Here is a 17,128-nt window from a genome sequence, read left to right as displayed (position 1 = left end):
ATTCTGCTTTAGAAAAATGATCTATCTTACCATATTTGAGGCAGGTAACTGGAGGCCTGCCATGACTATTTACTTGAAACACTGACAATGAGATCCTGTCTATCTCCAGCATAAATATGATTTGAAGGGACAGAAGAAAGAGATTTTTAGAGTAGATAAGGAATCTGGTAATGAGAGAGGCTGAATGAGTCTACTCTCTTGATATTTTTAGAGGATGAGTACCCTTCTATCTTGTGTAGAAACAAATGATACTTATTAGAGGTATAGGCATTCAACAAATCTTTAGTAGCTATAAAACAATAATCATTACTAAATAAACATCTAAGTATAAGCCAGATAACAATAGCTAATATTTATTGAGGGCTTACTATGTACCAGGCATGATTCAAAGCATTTTGTATTTATTATCTCATTGATGAGGCAATACTATGAGGTCAGTAGCTTCTTTTTTTTAATATTATTTATTTATTTGAGAGAGAGAGAGCACGTATGCATGAACTGGGGGGAGGGGCAGAGGGAGAAGGAAAAATAGACTCCCACTGAGCAGGGAGCCGACACAGGGCTCAATCCCAGGACTCTGGGATCATGACCTGAGCCGAAGGCTGACACTTAACCAAGTGAGCCACCCAGGCGCCCCATGAGGTAGATATCTTCTTACCCCCATTTCATAGGTAAGGAAAATTGAAGCAGAGAGATTAATTTGCTCAAAGTTACAATGATGAAGACGGAATTTAAACCAAGCAGTATAGCTAGAGAGCCACTCTAGGAGACTGATCAAGAGATAGTTCAAACATATGACTTCTAAATTGCAAAGACAGCCTACAAAAGCAAGTACTTTTATCTCTATTTTACTCAGCTTTACAGATAAGGAAACTTAAGCTTAGTGGCGTGGCATACCAGGGTGGTAGGGGAGATGTAACTGTGAGAAGAGTTGGCCCTGTGGGGAGGAGTATTTTATTACTAAAGCAGACTGACCTTAATTTGCTTTATTGCATTAAATTTTCTACAGATAATGTATCCCTTTATTACCAACACCTGGGGTAAGCTGCTGCTTCTAACTGCCCCCCCACCCCCCACCCCCCACGCATTTGGCATGCCACTGGCTCAGAGAAATTAAATGACTAAGTTCACATAGCTCTTACATGCTTGACCCCAGGTCTGAGGCTAGGCTCACCTATTTTCAAAGCACATAATAGAAGTAGGGAGGTACCACAATTGATTCTTCCCAATCCATTAATTCATTAGAATCACTTAGAGAACTTAAAAAAATATACTAGTGCCCAAACCCAGCCCACAGACTGATTTAATCAGAATGCCCATGGGTGAAATATTTGCATCAATATTTTAAAGCTCTCCATTTATTCTAGAGTACAACCAAAACTGAGACTTACAAATTAGTAGAATTTCAACTTGGAATTCATTTATTTATATAATGTTCCAACTATATTGGTATTATATTGGTACTATTTATGCTCAATAAATTGGAACTATTATAATTAAATATATTATAATAAGCCACTTCTATTCCAAAGGCACCTCCTGCCATTGTCCTCAGTAGGATTGCTCAGGGGCATGGTGGCTGACTGCAGCCAAATCTGTTTGAGCAGCTCTCCCAAGCTTGAAATAATAATAATAGTCAACATTTATATAGTGCTTCCTCTGTACCAGGCATGGTTCTAATTGCTTTATTTAAATTAACTCGTTAATCTTCATGACAACCCCATGAGTTGGACACTGTTACTATTGGAAATGAGGCAAAGAAAAAAAAGTTAAGGACTTGCCCAGGTTCATAGAGCTAGTGGATGGTAAAACTAAGATTCGACCCTGGGCAGCCTGGCACAAGAAGCTGTTCTCCATCAGTGCAATTCTTCATCTCCTCTCAAGATCATTGCCTCAGGACTGGGGAAACAATACATTTTCATTCCCAGAGGCCATTGCCACTCAGCTCTGAAGGTTCCATGTGAAGGGGCTCATAGATTCAGACCAAAACACTCTGATGCCTTGATGGAGCATCCCTGCTCATCTTGGCCCAAGGAAGGTCTGGCATCTAGCGCTGAGGTTGCCTGGCACCCACTGCCTTTTTCAACATTAATAGACACCTCTAGTGGAGCCTGACCACACAGGAATCCATAAGTCATTAACTGGAGCTATATTAAACCTACAAAAATCAATTGCTGACATTCCAATGGCCTTCTTATAAATTAGTTTATCAGATGGTTTTACTCATTCAGTAATTAACTGAAGGCAAAAGGGAACTAAGGCTTATTGAATGTTTACTCTGTGTCCAGCCATCTGCCAGGAGTTCTACACATGACATCTCATTTCTTTTTCACCCTTCTAGCAACCCTTTGAGAGTCAAGTGTGATCCCCACCTTACAGTTAAGAAAACGGATCCCAGAGAGATTGAGTGAGCTGATGAGCACCAGAGCTGAGGATTGGACACAGACCCCCACAGCCTGTAAAGCTAATGCTTTTCCCCCAAAACCACACTGTGGAGGATGGAGCTACTCTGTGCCTAGCGCCTTGACATCTGTTTTTCTGCCTTATCTCATTTAATTAAGTCCAGTGTACTAAAGAAAGAAAATAGCTCGTCAGACGCTAAGAGCATAGATAGTGTGTGTGCCTGTCCTTGAGACACAAAGATACGGAAGGAAATTGTTTAAAAATATCTCCTCACTCCCAGTTCTAGTTGGTCTCAAACCACACATATACACTCCCTCCCCAAGCTAACTTCATTTGGTGTTTTGTTCGCAGATGAACAAAAAGATCAGTTCCATATTTGGGGAGAATTCCAGAGCTTGTGTTTGGCTGAAAATGAAGAAAGTCTCTAAACATGGTCTGGGGCAAGGGTAGAGACATTAGGTTAACTAAAGGAGGCAATGCCCTACAGATTCAAAGCCCCTTTCAGGGACAAGAGGAAAATCAATATAAAGTGTATCTGCGCTCCAGTTTTAAATATTTCTTCTTCCCAACCGAAGCCTGTTTTCAGGGAATCATTGTCGTTACTCCCCAAGGGACTGTTCTGAATCAATTTCTACCTGCCAGCTTCTTAGAGAAACAACCATGCTTGAGTCTGCGCTGTAGTCCTCCAACTTCTTCCCTCGTATATACCCCTAAAAGTTTTTGAGAAAATACATACTTTGCAAAAATGATGACTATTTTTTTAATTTTAAGGTTAAATAGATGTAAAAAAAAAAAAACCACCCAGAATTTCAAGCATATCATGTATGTTTCCTTTAGCATATCAGGTATGCTTTTATTAAATTTTTGAGTAATTAATTGTAGATTCAGATACAATTGTAAGAAATAACGCAGAGAGATGCTATGTGCTCTTTATGCAGTGCTCCAAATGGTAACATATTGCAGAACTATAGTATGATATCACAATCAGGATGCTGACTTTGATACAGTCAAGATTCAGAATATTTTTATAGCACAAAGATCTCTATGTAGCCTTTTTATAAGCACACCTATTAGTTTTCTAGGGCTAATATATAACAAAGTTCCACCAACTGGGTAGCGTAAACAACAGAAATCTATTGTCTCACAATTCTGAAGGCTAGAAGTCCAGTATCAAAGCATTGGCAGATTTGGTTCCTTCTGAGTGGTAGGAGACAGAATTTATCCCATCCCTCTCTCCTAGCTTCTGGTGGTTTGCTGATAATCTTTGGGGTTCTTTGACTTGGCATTCTCTGCCTTTATTTTCCCTCAGTGTTCTGTGTGTGTGTGTGTGTTTCCACTTTTTATAAGGAATTCAGTCATATTGAATCAGGGACCCACCCTACCTCAGTTTAACCACATCTTAACTATATTTGCAACAACTCTATTCTAATTAAGGTCATGTTCTAAGGCACTGGCACTTAGGTTTTCAACATAACAATTTTTGGGCCACAGAATTCAATCCTTAACACCCCTCCCCAACTCTCAACCTCTGGAAACCACTAATCTGGTCTCCATTTCTATAACATTATCAGTTCAAGAATGTTATATAAATGGAATCCTATACTATATAACTTTTGGGGGTTAGCTCTTTTCACTTAAAGTATTTCTTTGGAGATTTGTCCAAGTAGTTGACTCCATCAGTCATTCATTCCTTTCTATTGCTGATCAGTATTTTCAGAACATTAGGCATTGTATGGAAATCCCACAGTTTGTTTAATCTTTCACCCATTGAAGGACACCTGAGCTTATTCCAGTTTTTGGTTATTACAGAAGAAGCTGTTATGAACATTCAAGTATAGATTTTTGTATGAACATAAGTTTTCATTTCTCTAGGATAAATGTCTAACAGTGAAAATACTGAGTCAAATGGTAATGGCATGTTCAGTTTTATAAGAAACTGCCAAACTATTTTCCAGAGTGATAGTACCAATTTACATTGGTAAAAATACCAGCAAGTTATGAGTGATCTGATTTCTCTGCAACTTCACCAGCATTTGTTGTTACAGATTTTGGTGGTGGTGGTGGTGGAGTTTAGCCACTCTGATAGGTGTGTAGTGATATTTCACGGCTTTAATTTGAATTTCCGTAGTGGTGAATGATGTTGAACATCTGTTTCTGTGCTTATTTTCCATGGGCATACCTTCTCCAGTGAAATGTCTCTCCATGACTTTTGTTCATTTTCCAATTAGAGTAAAAACTGTTCAGCTTTTGGAATTCTTTATGTATTCTAGATACTAGTCATTTATGGATTATGTGGTTTGCAAATATTTTCTCCCAGCCTGCAGCTTGCCTTTTCATCCTCTTCACATGAAGTTTTGCACCAGAAAAGTCTTTAATTTGTTGAGGCCTAATTTACTAATTTTCCCTTTTATGAATTGTGCTTTTAGTGCCAAATTAACTCTTTATTCTATATTTTAAAGATTTTCTCCTGTTTTTCTTGTCAAAGAGTTTTATTATTTTGTAGTTTTATGTTTTATATTTAAGTCCATGATCTGTCATTTCTTTTGTATAAGGTGTGAGGTTTAGGTTGAGAGGTTTTGGCTGGTTTTTCGTTTATTGATTTTTGTTTATTGTTTATGGATGACCAATTGCTCCAGTACCATTTCCCAAAAAGGCTTCCTCTGTCAAATTGCTTCTGTGACTCTGTCAAAAATCAGTTGGTCTTATTTACATGGATCTATTTCTGGGTCTTCTATGCTGTTACATTTATTGTCTTGATTAATGTAGCTATATCATAAGACTTGAAATGAGGTAACTCCTCCCACTTTGACAATTTGTCAAGATAATTTCAGCTATTCTGTAGCTTGTGCTTTTCCATATAAGCTTTAGAATAAACTTGTCTATGCTTACAAATTATCTTGCTTGGATTTTGATAGGAGTTGCACTAAATCTATAGCTCAATTTGGGAAGTATTGATATTTTTACTATATTGTATCTTCCAATCCATAAATGCGTATGTTTCTCTACTTATTTAGGTCTTCTTTATTTCTTTCATTAGCATTTTATAATTTTCAGCATGCAGATAAAGAACGTTTTTTTCTTTAGTGTACACCTAAGTAATTTTATTTGAAGTGATTATAAATGGGATTTTATTTTTAATTTTGGTTTCTGCATGTTTATTGCAAGTCTGTAAAAATGTGGTTGACTTTTGTGTATTGATTATGTATCCAAGGACCTGGATGAACTCATTTATTAATTCAAGAAATTTTTTTGTAGATTCCTTGGAATTTTACATGCAAACCATATCATCTGCAAATAGAAATAGTTTTATTTATTTATTTCTAATATGTGACTTTCATTCTTCTCCTTGCCTATTGCAGTGGCTAGAATTTTCAGTACTATATTGAATAAGAGTGGGGAAAGTGGACATCCTTGCCTTGTTTCCTGATCTTGGGGGAAAAGCAGTCGGTCTCTTACTGTTAAGTATGATGTTTCCTGTTTTAAGTAGATGCTCTTTATCAAGGTAAGGTAGTTTCTCTCTACTCATAATTTTCAGGAAAGAATTCATCATGAATGAGTGTTGGATTTTGTAAAATGCGTTTTCTCTATCAATTGATAGGAGTATATTATTTTCCTTCTTTAACCTATTAATATGGAGGACTGTATTGATTGATTTTTGAATGTTGAACCAACCTTGGATACTTGAATAACTTCTACTTGGTCATGGTACATAACTCTTTTTATAATGTTTGGATTTGATTTGTTAATATTTTGTTAAGGGCTTTTTGCATCTCAGTTCATGCATGAGAGATATTGGTCTATAGTTCTGCTTTGGTTTGTATTGAATTGGTTTGGTACTATCTTCTGTGGTTTTGATATTAGGGCAGCACCAGCCTCATAAATGAGTAGGGAAGTATTCCCTCATCTTCTATATTTTAGAGGGCATTGTGTAAAATCATTGTTAATTTTTAATTTAAATGTTTGGTAAATCTCTAGTAAAACCATCCAAGCCTGTTTATTTCTTTGATTTTTACTTGAGCATTCAATTCCATGGATGGTTATAAGGCCGTTCAGATTGTCCATTTTGTCGTGGTTGAGTTCTGGTAGTTTGTGGCTTTCAAGGAATGGCTTATTTCTTCCAAATTATTGCATTTTTTGTGTGAAATTGCTCACAGTATTCCCTCATTTTTTTGATGGCTGGAAGATTTGAAGTAATATCCACTATTTCCTTCATGATTTTGGTGACTTGCATCTTTTTTTAATTTTTGTCAGTCTTGCTAGAAGTTTATCAATTGATTTTTCCAAAGAACTAGTTTTTCCCCACTGATTTTCTCTATTGTTTTCCTATTTTCAATTTAAATGATTTTTGCACTTTACTATTTACTCATTTTTTACCCTTTTTAAATTTTGGGATTGGGACTTAAATTATTGATTTGAGACATTTCCTCATTTCTAATGTAACATTCAGTGCTATAAATTTTCCTCTCAATATTGTTGTAGCTGCATCCCACAATTTCGATATGTCATGTTTTTGCTTTAATTCAGTTCTATGTTTTTGTTTTTAATTTCCCTTGAGACTTCCTCTTTAACTCCTGCATTATTTAGAAGATTTTATTTTATTTATTTTTTGGTGCAAAATGGTGGTTTTTATTAAAGCAAGGGGACAGGACCTGTGGGCAGAAAGAGCACCAAGGTTGTGAGGGGTGATGGATTATATACTTGGGAGTTGAGGGTAGGGAAAAGGGGAGGTTTTCAAAAGACTTTCATATGCTAAAGATGGCCTACAAGATACTTAAGGCCTTGCCATTGTCAAGTTAAGGTTGTTTTTCCCTCTGAGTAAGGCATTAACTTCCATGCATTCAGAGATTTCCTGTTGTCTTTCTTTTATTGATTTCTAATTTGATTCTATTATGATCAGAGAGTACCCTTCGTATGACTTGAATTATTTTTAAGTTTGCCAACATTCATTTTATGGCCTAAGATAAGGTTCTTGTTGAATGTTACAATGGTACTTGGGGGAAAAAAAAGTGTATTCTGCTGTTGTTTGGTAAAATGTTCTATATACATTACATAAATACTATTGGTTGATTGTGTTATTCATCTTCTATATCCTTGTTGATTTTCTATTAGTTGCTGATCTCATCTAACTGATTCTATCAGTTACTTGAAGGGAGCATTGATGTCCTCACTATCACTGTGGATTTGTCTATTTCTCTTTTTGGCTCTGTCAGTATTTGTCTAATGTATTTTGAAGCTCTGTTGTGCAGTGAATACATATTTAGGACTGTAATGGCTTCCTGGCAATTGATCCTTTTGTCACATTATGTCCCTCTTTGTCTCTAGTAATTTTCTTTGCTCTGAAGTCTACTTTATCAGATATTGATATGGGTAATCCTGTTCTTTTGATTAATGTTTGCATTTCTTTTTTCATGTTTTTACTTTCAGTTGAAGTATATTATTGAATTTGAAGTTTCTTATAAGCAGCTTATACTTGAGTCATAATTTTTTTAATCAATGCTGCCAATGTCTGCCTTTTGATTGGTATATTTAGACCATTTCCATTTAATATAATTATTGATATCTTAGTGCCTAAGTCTGCCTTTTTTTGTTGTTGTAGTATTTTCTATTTGTTTCCTCTACTCTTCATTTCTTTCTCTTGTCTTCCTTCAGAATACTTGAACATATTTTAGGATTCGATCTTATTTATAGTATTTTTTAATATATCTCTTTGTAAAATTTTATTTAGTGGTTGCTCTGAACATTACAAATATATGTATGTGATTCATAATAGTCCACTAGTATCAGTATCTTACCATTTTGAGTAGTGTAGAAACCTCAATGCATTTAAAGCCTTTTACCTTCTTAAAAATTGTCTTGGGTATCAGATCGTGTTGTAATTTTTGTTTTAGTCATCAAATATGACTTATGAAACTCATGAGGAAAAGGATAATCTATCGTTTGTACTCCTATTTCTCTCCTTTCCATGATCTCTTCCTCCTTCTGGATGCTCCAAGATTTCCTCTTTTCTCACTTTCTTTCTGCTTGAAGAAGTTGCTTTAGCCGGTCATAAGGGTAGGTCTGTTAATGACAAATTCTTTTAGTTTGCCTTCATCTGAGAATGTTTGTTCCCTTCATTTCTGAAGCATAATTTTGCCAGAAATAGAATTCATGATTTACAGTTCTTTTGACAATTGAAAAGTATTGTGCTGCTTTCTTTTAGCCTCCATGATTTCATATGAGAAATCTTCTGTAATTCAAATTGATGCACCCCGTCGGTAATGCATTGTTTCTCTTTGGCTGCTTTCAATATTATCTCATTATCTTTAATTTTCAAAAGTTTTCTTATGTATCTCAGTGAGGATTTCTTCGGGTTTATCAGGTTTGCAGTTTGCTCAGCTTTTTAAATTTGTCAATAGGGCAAGTACTGCTCCCACTTGACAGATGAGATCCTCATGTCCAGAGAGAAAAGGTCATTTGCCTAAGGTCACACAGATGGGAAGCCCCATAGCAAGGCCTTGAGTCCTAGTATTTTGTGGCCAAATACAATGTTCTTTTTATTTCATAATTGGACTCAGTAATCATATTTTCAGGCTCTGGAATTGGCCACATTTCCCTTCAGGGTCTAGCAGTACAAATTCCTATAATGAAATAGGATTCTGCTGGTTTGAATCTAAAGTCTTGTGTTGTCATCCCGCAGAGAATGCCATATTGTTATCACACTGACCTTATAGGAACAGATGGGGAGAAAATGCGGAACGTTCTTCCTCCTGCTCCTGTTGTCCTGATCCACATGAATTGTGGTGCAGCAAAGGGAAAATGAAAAGGTAGCAGTTTGCCTCTAAAGCATCAAATTGCCATCTGGTCTGAAGGAATTTATCATTTAACCATTCCCATGTAGAAGTTGAGGTAGCTCCAAAAAGCATTTTTGTTTTTCCTTGAGGAGTTGGACAGTTTCAGAAGCAAATTTTTACCATGTCTTTGTTTTCTGGCCCACAGATAAGGGAGTACTTTCTGAAATTAGACAACTAACTGATGTACTTTGTGCATGGGTGAGACATCACAGATCTCTAGGAACCTCAAGAAAGAGAAGGAGAATTAAATGGTGATGGATGAGATTTCCATCTGCAGGAGTGACCCAAATGATTTCTGCAACTCAGAAGCTAAAGAACCCTGGGGACAACAAGTTTAACCACTGAGTGTTAAAGACAATCTCCAGGGGTGATAATAGACCATACTATATCTCAGAATACTGTAACCTGGAATATTCCAGAGGTTGCAGTTGTCTGGGCTGCCATAACAAAGTACCATAGACTGGGTGTCTTAAACCACAAAAATTTATTTCTCATGATTCTAGAAGCTACAGGTTTCCAAGGTCAAGGTGTCAGCAGGGTTGGTTTCTTCTGGTCTCTTCTTGGTTTATAGATGGCCATCTTCTCCCTGTCTTCTTCATGATCTTCCCTCTGTGCTCATCTGTATCCAAATCCCCTCTTCTTATAAGGACACCAGTGGTATTGGATTAGGGCCACCCCAGTGACCGCATCTTAACTTAATTACCTGTTTAAAATCCTATCTCTAGACGAACCATGAGAGACTATGGACTCTGAGAAACAAACCGAGGGTTCTAGAGGGGAGGAGGTTGGGGGAATGGGTTAGCCTGGTGATGGGTATTAAAGAAGGCACGTATTGAATGGAGCACTGGGTGTTATACTCAAACAATGAATCATGGAACACTACATCAAAAACTAATGATGTAATGTATGGTGATTAACATAACATAATAAAATAAAATTAAAAAAAAATCCTATCTCTAAATACAAACACATTCCTAGGTACTGAATTAGGATTTCAACGTATGTGTTGGGGGGTGGGGAGTGTGACACAATCTAGCCCATAACATTCCTTAAGTGTATTGTGACTTGTGCTGAGATTTTTCCTCTCGTCTCTATTTCCAACCTTTATTCTGCTCTGTTCTCTATTGCAGAAAACTATATTTCCAAGGCTCCCTTGCCAACTGGCTCTGGGTTGATAGAAGGCACTGGGAGAAGACTGAATGTGTGAGGAGGAAAGAAGCCAGCACATTTCTCCCTCTGCCTCAAGCAGCCCCTCTGCCAGAGGATGACTCTTCTCCATTGTTCCAGCACCAGCCAGGAAGCTCCTCCTTCATGGTGCCCGTTCCTACTAGGCAGTCCTTGCCATGGCTGTGTCTCCTGTCAGATAATCCTACAGTCTGGCTCTAGTAACCATTTCCATCCTTTGACCTTCCATCCCTAAGAGTGGAAGTAGTTTTCTGTAGTTTTTAACTTTTTTTTCCTTTTCATTATTTTTTTAATGTTCAGTTAGCCAGCATATAGTACATCATTAGTTTTTGATGTACTGTTCAATGATTCATTAGTTACATATAACACCCAGTGTTCATCACAACATGTGCCCTCCTTAATGCCCATCACCCACTTACCCCATCCCCCCAACCCTCTCCCTTCTGAGACCCTCAGTTTGTTTCCTAAATTCTGATGTGCTTCAACATCCTCTGGCACCTTAGCTCTTCCATCACTTAGCTAACCAATTCCTTGCATTAACTTTCCTGTTTGAAAGACAGAATATCTTTTGTTTCCCTATACAATGTGATTGCTCCATCCCCATCTCAGAAAGATGATTCTAACAGAAGGCAAAAAATAATGCTCAGCCTAGAACCTGAAAACACAAAGGAGTATATACTAGGTGACAATAAAATAAAGTAACAAACAAAGCTACACATATTCTCTACTTAAAAAATTTCTTTCTAGATGAGAAGATAGACATTAATAAAGGTCTCATAAACTATAAAATCATGTGATCCCCAGATACCCAGCTAGCAACCAACTGTCACTGTAAAAGCTTAATCCTCAGGAGCCCCCCACATTCATGGGCTCCTTCCAAGGTCCTAGAAGGAACTCTGGCTATTTGTTTACATGGCTATATATTAAACATGGTCATATATTTTTTGTGAAATTTTCAAAAGAAACAGATTTTTTAATTTATACATACTTGGAACCAAAACAAAACTTCACTGTCTCCTGCTGCAATTATTTTGGAGTAGGCAAGCAGTGGCTCAGCCTCTATAGACACAGATATCGGCATTTGATTGAAGACCTTAATATGTTCTCTGGACTCCTGAGTCCTGGACACTCTGAGAGTGGACTGGAATCAGCTCATAGCCGTAGTCATTCTTAATCCTCAACATTCTACTGAGGCAGCAGTATACAGGTAAGTTCATGTGCTAGGGTCAGACAGCCTTGATTATAGTCCCAGGTCCACCTTCTTTTACTGTATGACTTTGAGCCTCAGGCTTCTGATATGTTAAGTGGAAATAATTGTAGTACTTAACTCATAGGTTTGTGCTGAGGATTTAATGAAATAATCCAGGCGAAGTGTTTGAAGGGTGCCTAGAACTCTTTATAGAGTAAATGCTACATAAATGGTACTCGTTGTTATTGCTCTTATGAACTTGATCTCAGACTTCCAATGCCTTGGTAATATGCCTCAGGGACTTCTTACATCATCAAACTCTCCACAACCAAAATATCAATTCTAAAATATTATTTCTGTGGACTGTTTTTATCATCCACCCAAACTTTATGGTCATTACAGGGCATATTTCCTAAGTAAAACCCCCAAGACAATTACACTCGGAAGCCTCGGACTTCTCAAGTAAATACAATTTTGCAGTAGGCAGAAGAATTTCTGTTTCTCAGAGTCATGGGAAAAAAAAAGTGCCAAATACTCAAATTTACTTTTCACAGGCACCTGGATTTTCCTCCCAGGGTCAGCAGTTAGACTAACATTTATAGGACTCCCCAGGAATCTGACCTAATGTCTCCAGTCCATCCATCACCCTGACCTAACACAGATTCAACTGTGAAAACTCAATATGTAATAGAGATGAAAGCAGATCTGTTCTGTTTGAAGTAAATTAGGCCCTAATAACCTTGTCCACTGACACCCAAGCCTAGTAAAAGAGACTTTTGAGTTCCATTTTGGTGAACTAATAAGTCTCTTGAGAATACAGTTTGCAAACTGTTCCTTTAGCCCAGGGGTCAGCAAACCTTTTCTGCAAAGGGCAAGGTAGTAAATATTTTAGGCTTTGTAAACCATGCAGTTTCCATCACGAATACTCAAATTTGCCATTGTAGCACAAAAGCAGCCGTGGACAATAGGTAATGAATGAATATGGATGTATTCCAATAAATCTTTATTTATAAAAACAGGTAGTAGACTGAATTTGACCTTTAGACTATAGATTGCTGATCTCTGCATTGGCTGTAAGGGGATGAGGTTCTTAGAAAGTCAAGAGCCCCTAGAAGCCAGCACATGCTCCTCCTCTTCCTCCCCCTCCCCCTCTTCTCCCCCTCCCCCTCCTTCTCCTTTTTTTTGAAGGTCTGAAAGGTTAGGTGCATATTCTTACCTTGAAGAATGTAGTGTTATAGATTATTTTATTGTTGTTGTTGTTGTTACTATTGTTTACATGTCACCTTGACAGTCTATTAAATAAATAGCCAATGACCTTTTCAGCATCTTTGAGGTGTCCTTGCTTACCCATAAAAAAATGTTCATTAAAGAACAGACAGGGCACAGTCCTGATGATTGGTAAGCCTCCCATTGTGGACTGCAAACTTGGGCAATTTCCAATCTCTCTGAGCTTCCTTCCATCATCTATAAAATGGCAAGCATACTAGCTACTTGACAGAATTGTCAGGAGGATTAAAGAACTTCAGAGTAAATGTTGAACACAGGACAGGTCCCTTTCCCTTTTTATTAAACACGGAAAGCAAGGATGGGTTTCTTCCGAAAAGTGGAAGGAAAGAAACAAAATGAAAAAGCCTAACTTGCCTAAAAATTACTCTAGCAATTCTTCCTCAATGTCAGTATGTTTTAAGACACCAAGTCTTTCTCTATTGATGGAACATGCAACAGGTTTAGCTTGATACACAGTTGACCCTTGAACAACATGGGTTTGAACTGCGTGGGTCAACTTACATGCAGATTTTTTTCAATAAACACAGTACAGTACTGTAAATGTATTTTCTCTTCCTTATGATTTTCTTAATGACAATTTCTTTTCCCTAGCTTACTTTACAGTAAGAACAGTACACAATACATATACCTATAATAGTTAACTGACTGTTTATGTTATCAGTAAGACTTCCAGTCAACAGTAAGCTACTGGTAGTTAAGTTTTGGGGGAGTCAAAGTTATATGTGGATTTTCAACTGTGGGGGGGTGGGGGATGGACTCCTTAACTCCTGCATTGTTCATGGGTCAACTGTAGTGGAAAAACCTCAAAATTAGAAGAGTCCAAGTTACACAGGTTCTTGTTTTAGCTCTGCCATGTGACTTTGTGTAAATCACTTCTCTTCATTACCAATTTCTTTTAATTTCCTTAATTGTTAAAATGAGGATGGCTGAATGAGATCAAGGGTTCCCAAAGTGGCAGAAAACCATCATCAGAGGTTCTTGAATCCATGCAAGCATCTGAATAAAATGCTCTCATGTGGAGGTAGAAAAAGCAATGTTAAAAACGGTCCTAGAATTTGAAAGTGTGAACAACACTGAGTTGGATGATTCCTCAGGTGCCTGCTAATTCTCACAGTTCCAGTCTCAGTGGAACTGTGCAGTTCTGTTATTTCTATGCACATCCCATAAATGTAATTGCCAATATGGCATTGTTATTCAGGAGGCATTTTATTAGTCATATTGAGTTCACACTATGAATACAGACTGGGGATATGGATTCTTTCCTTGGTTGTCTGAAAATCATTTGAAGCCAGCTCCACTGTAGGGAGGCATGGTGACAATGTACACAATCAATCTTCCCTCTTTGAAAGAAGTCACAATTCCCAGTGACAAGGAAACAGGCTACTATGATGGAGAAACAGATGTGAGGCAGATCTCAAGAGTGGCCGAAGTTAATTTCATTCATCAGATGTGCAGGTGCTGCTCTAGAACTAGTAGTAAATTATGGGAGACAGAAGCTGTTTTTGCCTGCTCAGCACCTAGTCACATTCTTGTGGTAGCACTTCAGTTTTCCTTGGAAGGGGTGGGAAGGTGAATCACACTCAGTCTGTGTGATTCTGGTGTGGTTGACTCCACTACCCAGATTTCTGGAGGGGTCATGTGCTCCTACTCTGGCCAATCAGAATAATCTATCTCCCTGGATGTAGTGATTGACTTAGGGTTGGGTACATGGGTCAGAGAGATCCAGTGAAAGTCCGTTTCATCACTCTTACTCAGAACCATTGATAAAGATCCATTCCCTTTCCTTTGAGGTTATTTAACTGATAGAATGGAAGACACAGTTGCCACCACCACACACACATAAACACACACAAATAGGCTCTCAGAGAACAAAGTCAACACAGAGAAAATCAGAGCCAAAAGAAGAAGAGTAACAATTTCAGATTACTAAACACCTGGATTCAGATATACATGAAGCAAGATACCCCAGACTTTTTGATTATGAGAGCCACTAAATTTCCTTTTTTCCTTAAGCCAATATGAGTTGGATTTATGTGATGTAACTGAGAGAGGCTTGATAACTGAAATGTCTAAGAAAAAGCAAATTATCACATGAGGGTCTGTTGATACATATGTGGACACACACACACTCATCCCTTTGTTCAATTGTTCCAACTTCTCCCATTTATTTAAGTCAAAAACCCAGTAGTCATCCTTGATTCCTCTCTCCCTATCACCTTCCAGTCCCTAAATATGTTTACACCATTCCAAAGTTCTACTGACTTTGTCTCTTAAATATCTCTTAAACTCATCTGCTTTTCTGTAACCCATGTTAGTGCTTCTCTGAAGTTTTCCTCAATCCTCAGTAGAACCATTCCAACATCCACCTAATGAATCTCTTGCATATTGCATGATTATACCCAAATCCTGTTCAAGCATTGCCCATACCCTTCTTCCAAAATAGTGTTTCTAAAGTATGAATGTCACTAAACTCCTTAAAACCCATCAGATTCTCCATTGCCTTCAGTATAATCCAAATTCCATAACTCTGTGTACAAGGGTGCTTGTACTACCATGTCTAGACTCTGCATACTGTTCTAGCCTTTTCTTTAAATAATTCCCCTTGATCCCTTCAGTTCTCTTTCCTCCTCCCCACCACACATACTACATATGCTTCTCCAGGCTGAACTACTTCAGTTTTCCAAACAACAGACTATATCACATCTCTTTGCCTTGTAGAATTGAACTGACCTTGGCAAGCTGCATTTCTAGGAAATACACTGTTATGTCTGTTGTATCAGACACACCCTATGCCCACAAGTTACCAAATATTTTGCTGTCATTCAATTCCATGGGAATTTGAACAATTACAGTTTGTTGTTTTGACCCAGCCATTGCTGGGCCAAATGTCTTAAGACTATTTCCACATTGAGGTATAGATGCTCACCCAATGATCAAAGCCAAAACAGAAAAGCAAGAGTAATTAGTATCTCGATTTTTTATATCTCCTGTAGAAGACTACTTGCAAATATAGCCATATTTGAGGCTTCACTCCAGCCAAGATGGAGTAACAATTTTACCCGCCATCCTGAACCAAAAAACAAACATAATCTATGAAGCAATGGTTTACAAGACACTGGATATCAGGCAAAAGAGAAAAATAACCCTTGAGGGACAAGAAACAAATTAGGCGAGCCTTATGATTGCCCCCGCTTCCTGCCTTGAGAGCATTTCCAGGACATGGCATAGGGCAAGGCCACCTGTCAGAAGCTAATGGGCTGAGTTGAGGAGACAGAGCTGAGAGTCTGGGGACACCAAGGTGGTTAGAGTTAAAGGACAGAGTACAGGAGAGGAGAGAGCTGAACTGACAGAGCATCCCAGAGGTCTGCAGAAGTCTCCTCAAGCATGCGGCTAAACAGTGATTGTTCCAAAAAGCCAAAATAGCTCTGAAAAAGAATGAAGATAAAGGACTAACACTACCTGATTTCAAGTCTTGATATAAAACTGTAAGCAAGACAGTGTGGTATTAGCACACTGACAAACAAATACTTCAATGGAACAAAACAGAATTCAGAAACAGATGCATGCACACATGGACAACTAACATTTTGACAAAGATGTGAAGGCATTTCAGTGGAGAAAGTATAATATTTATAACAAATGATACTGAAACAATTGGATATCCATACCTCACACCATATACAAAAATTAACATGAATGTAGTATCTAAAACAATAAACTTTATAAACTATAAAATGTCCAGAAGAAAACATAAAGCCTTAATGACTTTGTGTTAGGAGTTTTGTTTTTTTGCTTTTTGGTTTTCTTTAATATGGAATGCTTCACGTATTTGCATGCCATCCTTGCGCAGGGGCTGTGCTAATTGTCTCTGTGTGGTTCCAGTTATAGTATATGTGCTGCCAAAGTGAGCACTTGGTTAAGAGTTTTTAGATACCGCATCAAAAGCATAATCCATAAAAGAAAAAAAATGATAAATTAGTTTTCAACAAAGTTTAAAACCTTTGTTCTTTAAAAGATAGCTAAGAGAATAAAAGAAAAGCAACAAAATGAGAGAAAATATTTACAAATTGTATTTCTGAAAGGAGATTTATATCCAGAATATATGAATAACCCTTAAAAGTCAATAATAAATAAAGTCAATAATAAGAAAACAAAAAACCCATTTTCAAAAATGAGCAAAAGATTTGAATAGATACTTCAGTAAAGAAGATATACCACAGGGAAATAAGCACAT

General features: G+C 37.5%; 1 non-coding gene across 1 annotated transcript; it reads right to left on the bottom strand.

The window, feature by feature from the left end:
- Positions 1 to 16,699: 16,699 nt before the first annotated feature.
- On the bottom strand, positions 16,700 to 16,806 carry LOC115943035 (U6 spliceosomal RNA). Its single transcript, XR_004077631.2, has one exon. It is a non-coding gene; the product is annotated as a U6 spliceosomal RNA (small nuclear RNA).
- Between the last annotated feature and the right edge of the window lie 322 nt (positions 16,807 to 17,128).

Source organism: Leptonychotes weddellii, chromosome 6, assembly GCF_054177405.1.
Source record: "Leptonychotes weddellii isolate Sample4059 chromosome 6, ASM5417740v2, whole genome shotgun sequence".
In the NCBI taxonomy this organism is placed as follows: Eukaryota; Metazoa; Chordata; class Mammalia; order Carnivora; family Phocidae; genus Leptonychotes; species Leptonychotes weddellii.
This window is presented reverse-complemented; position numbering and strand designations above follow the sequence as displayed.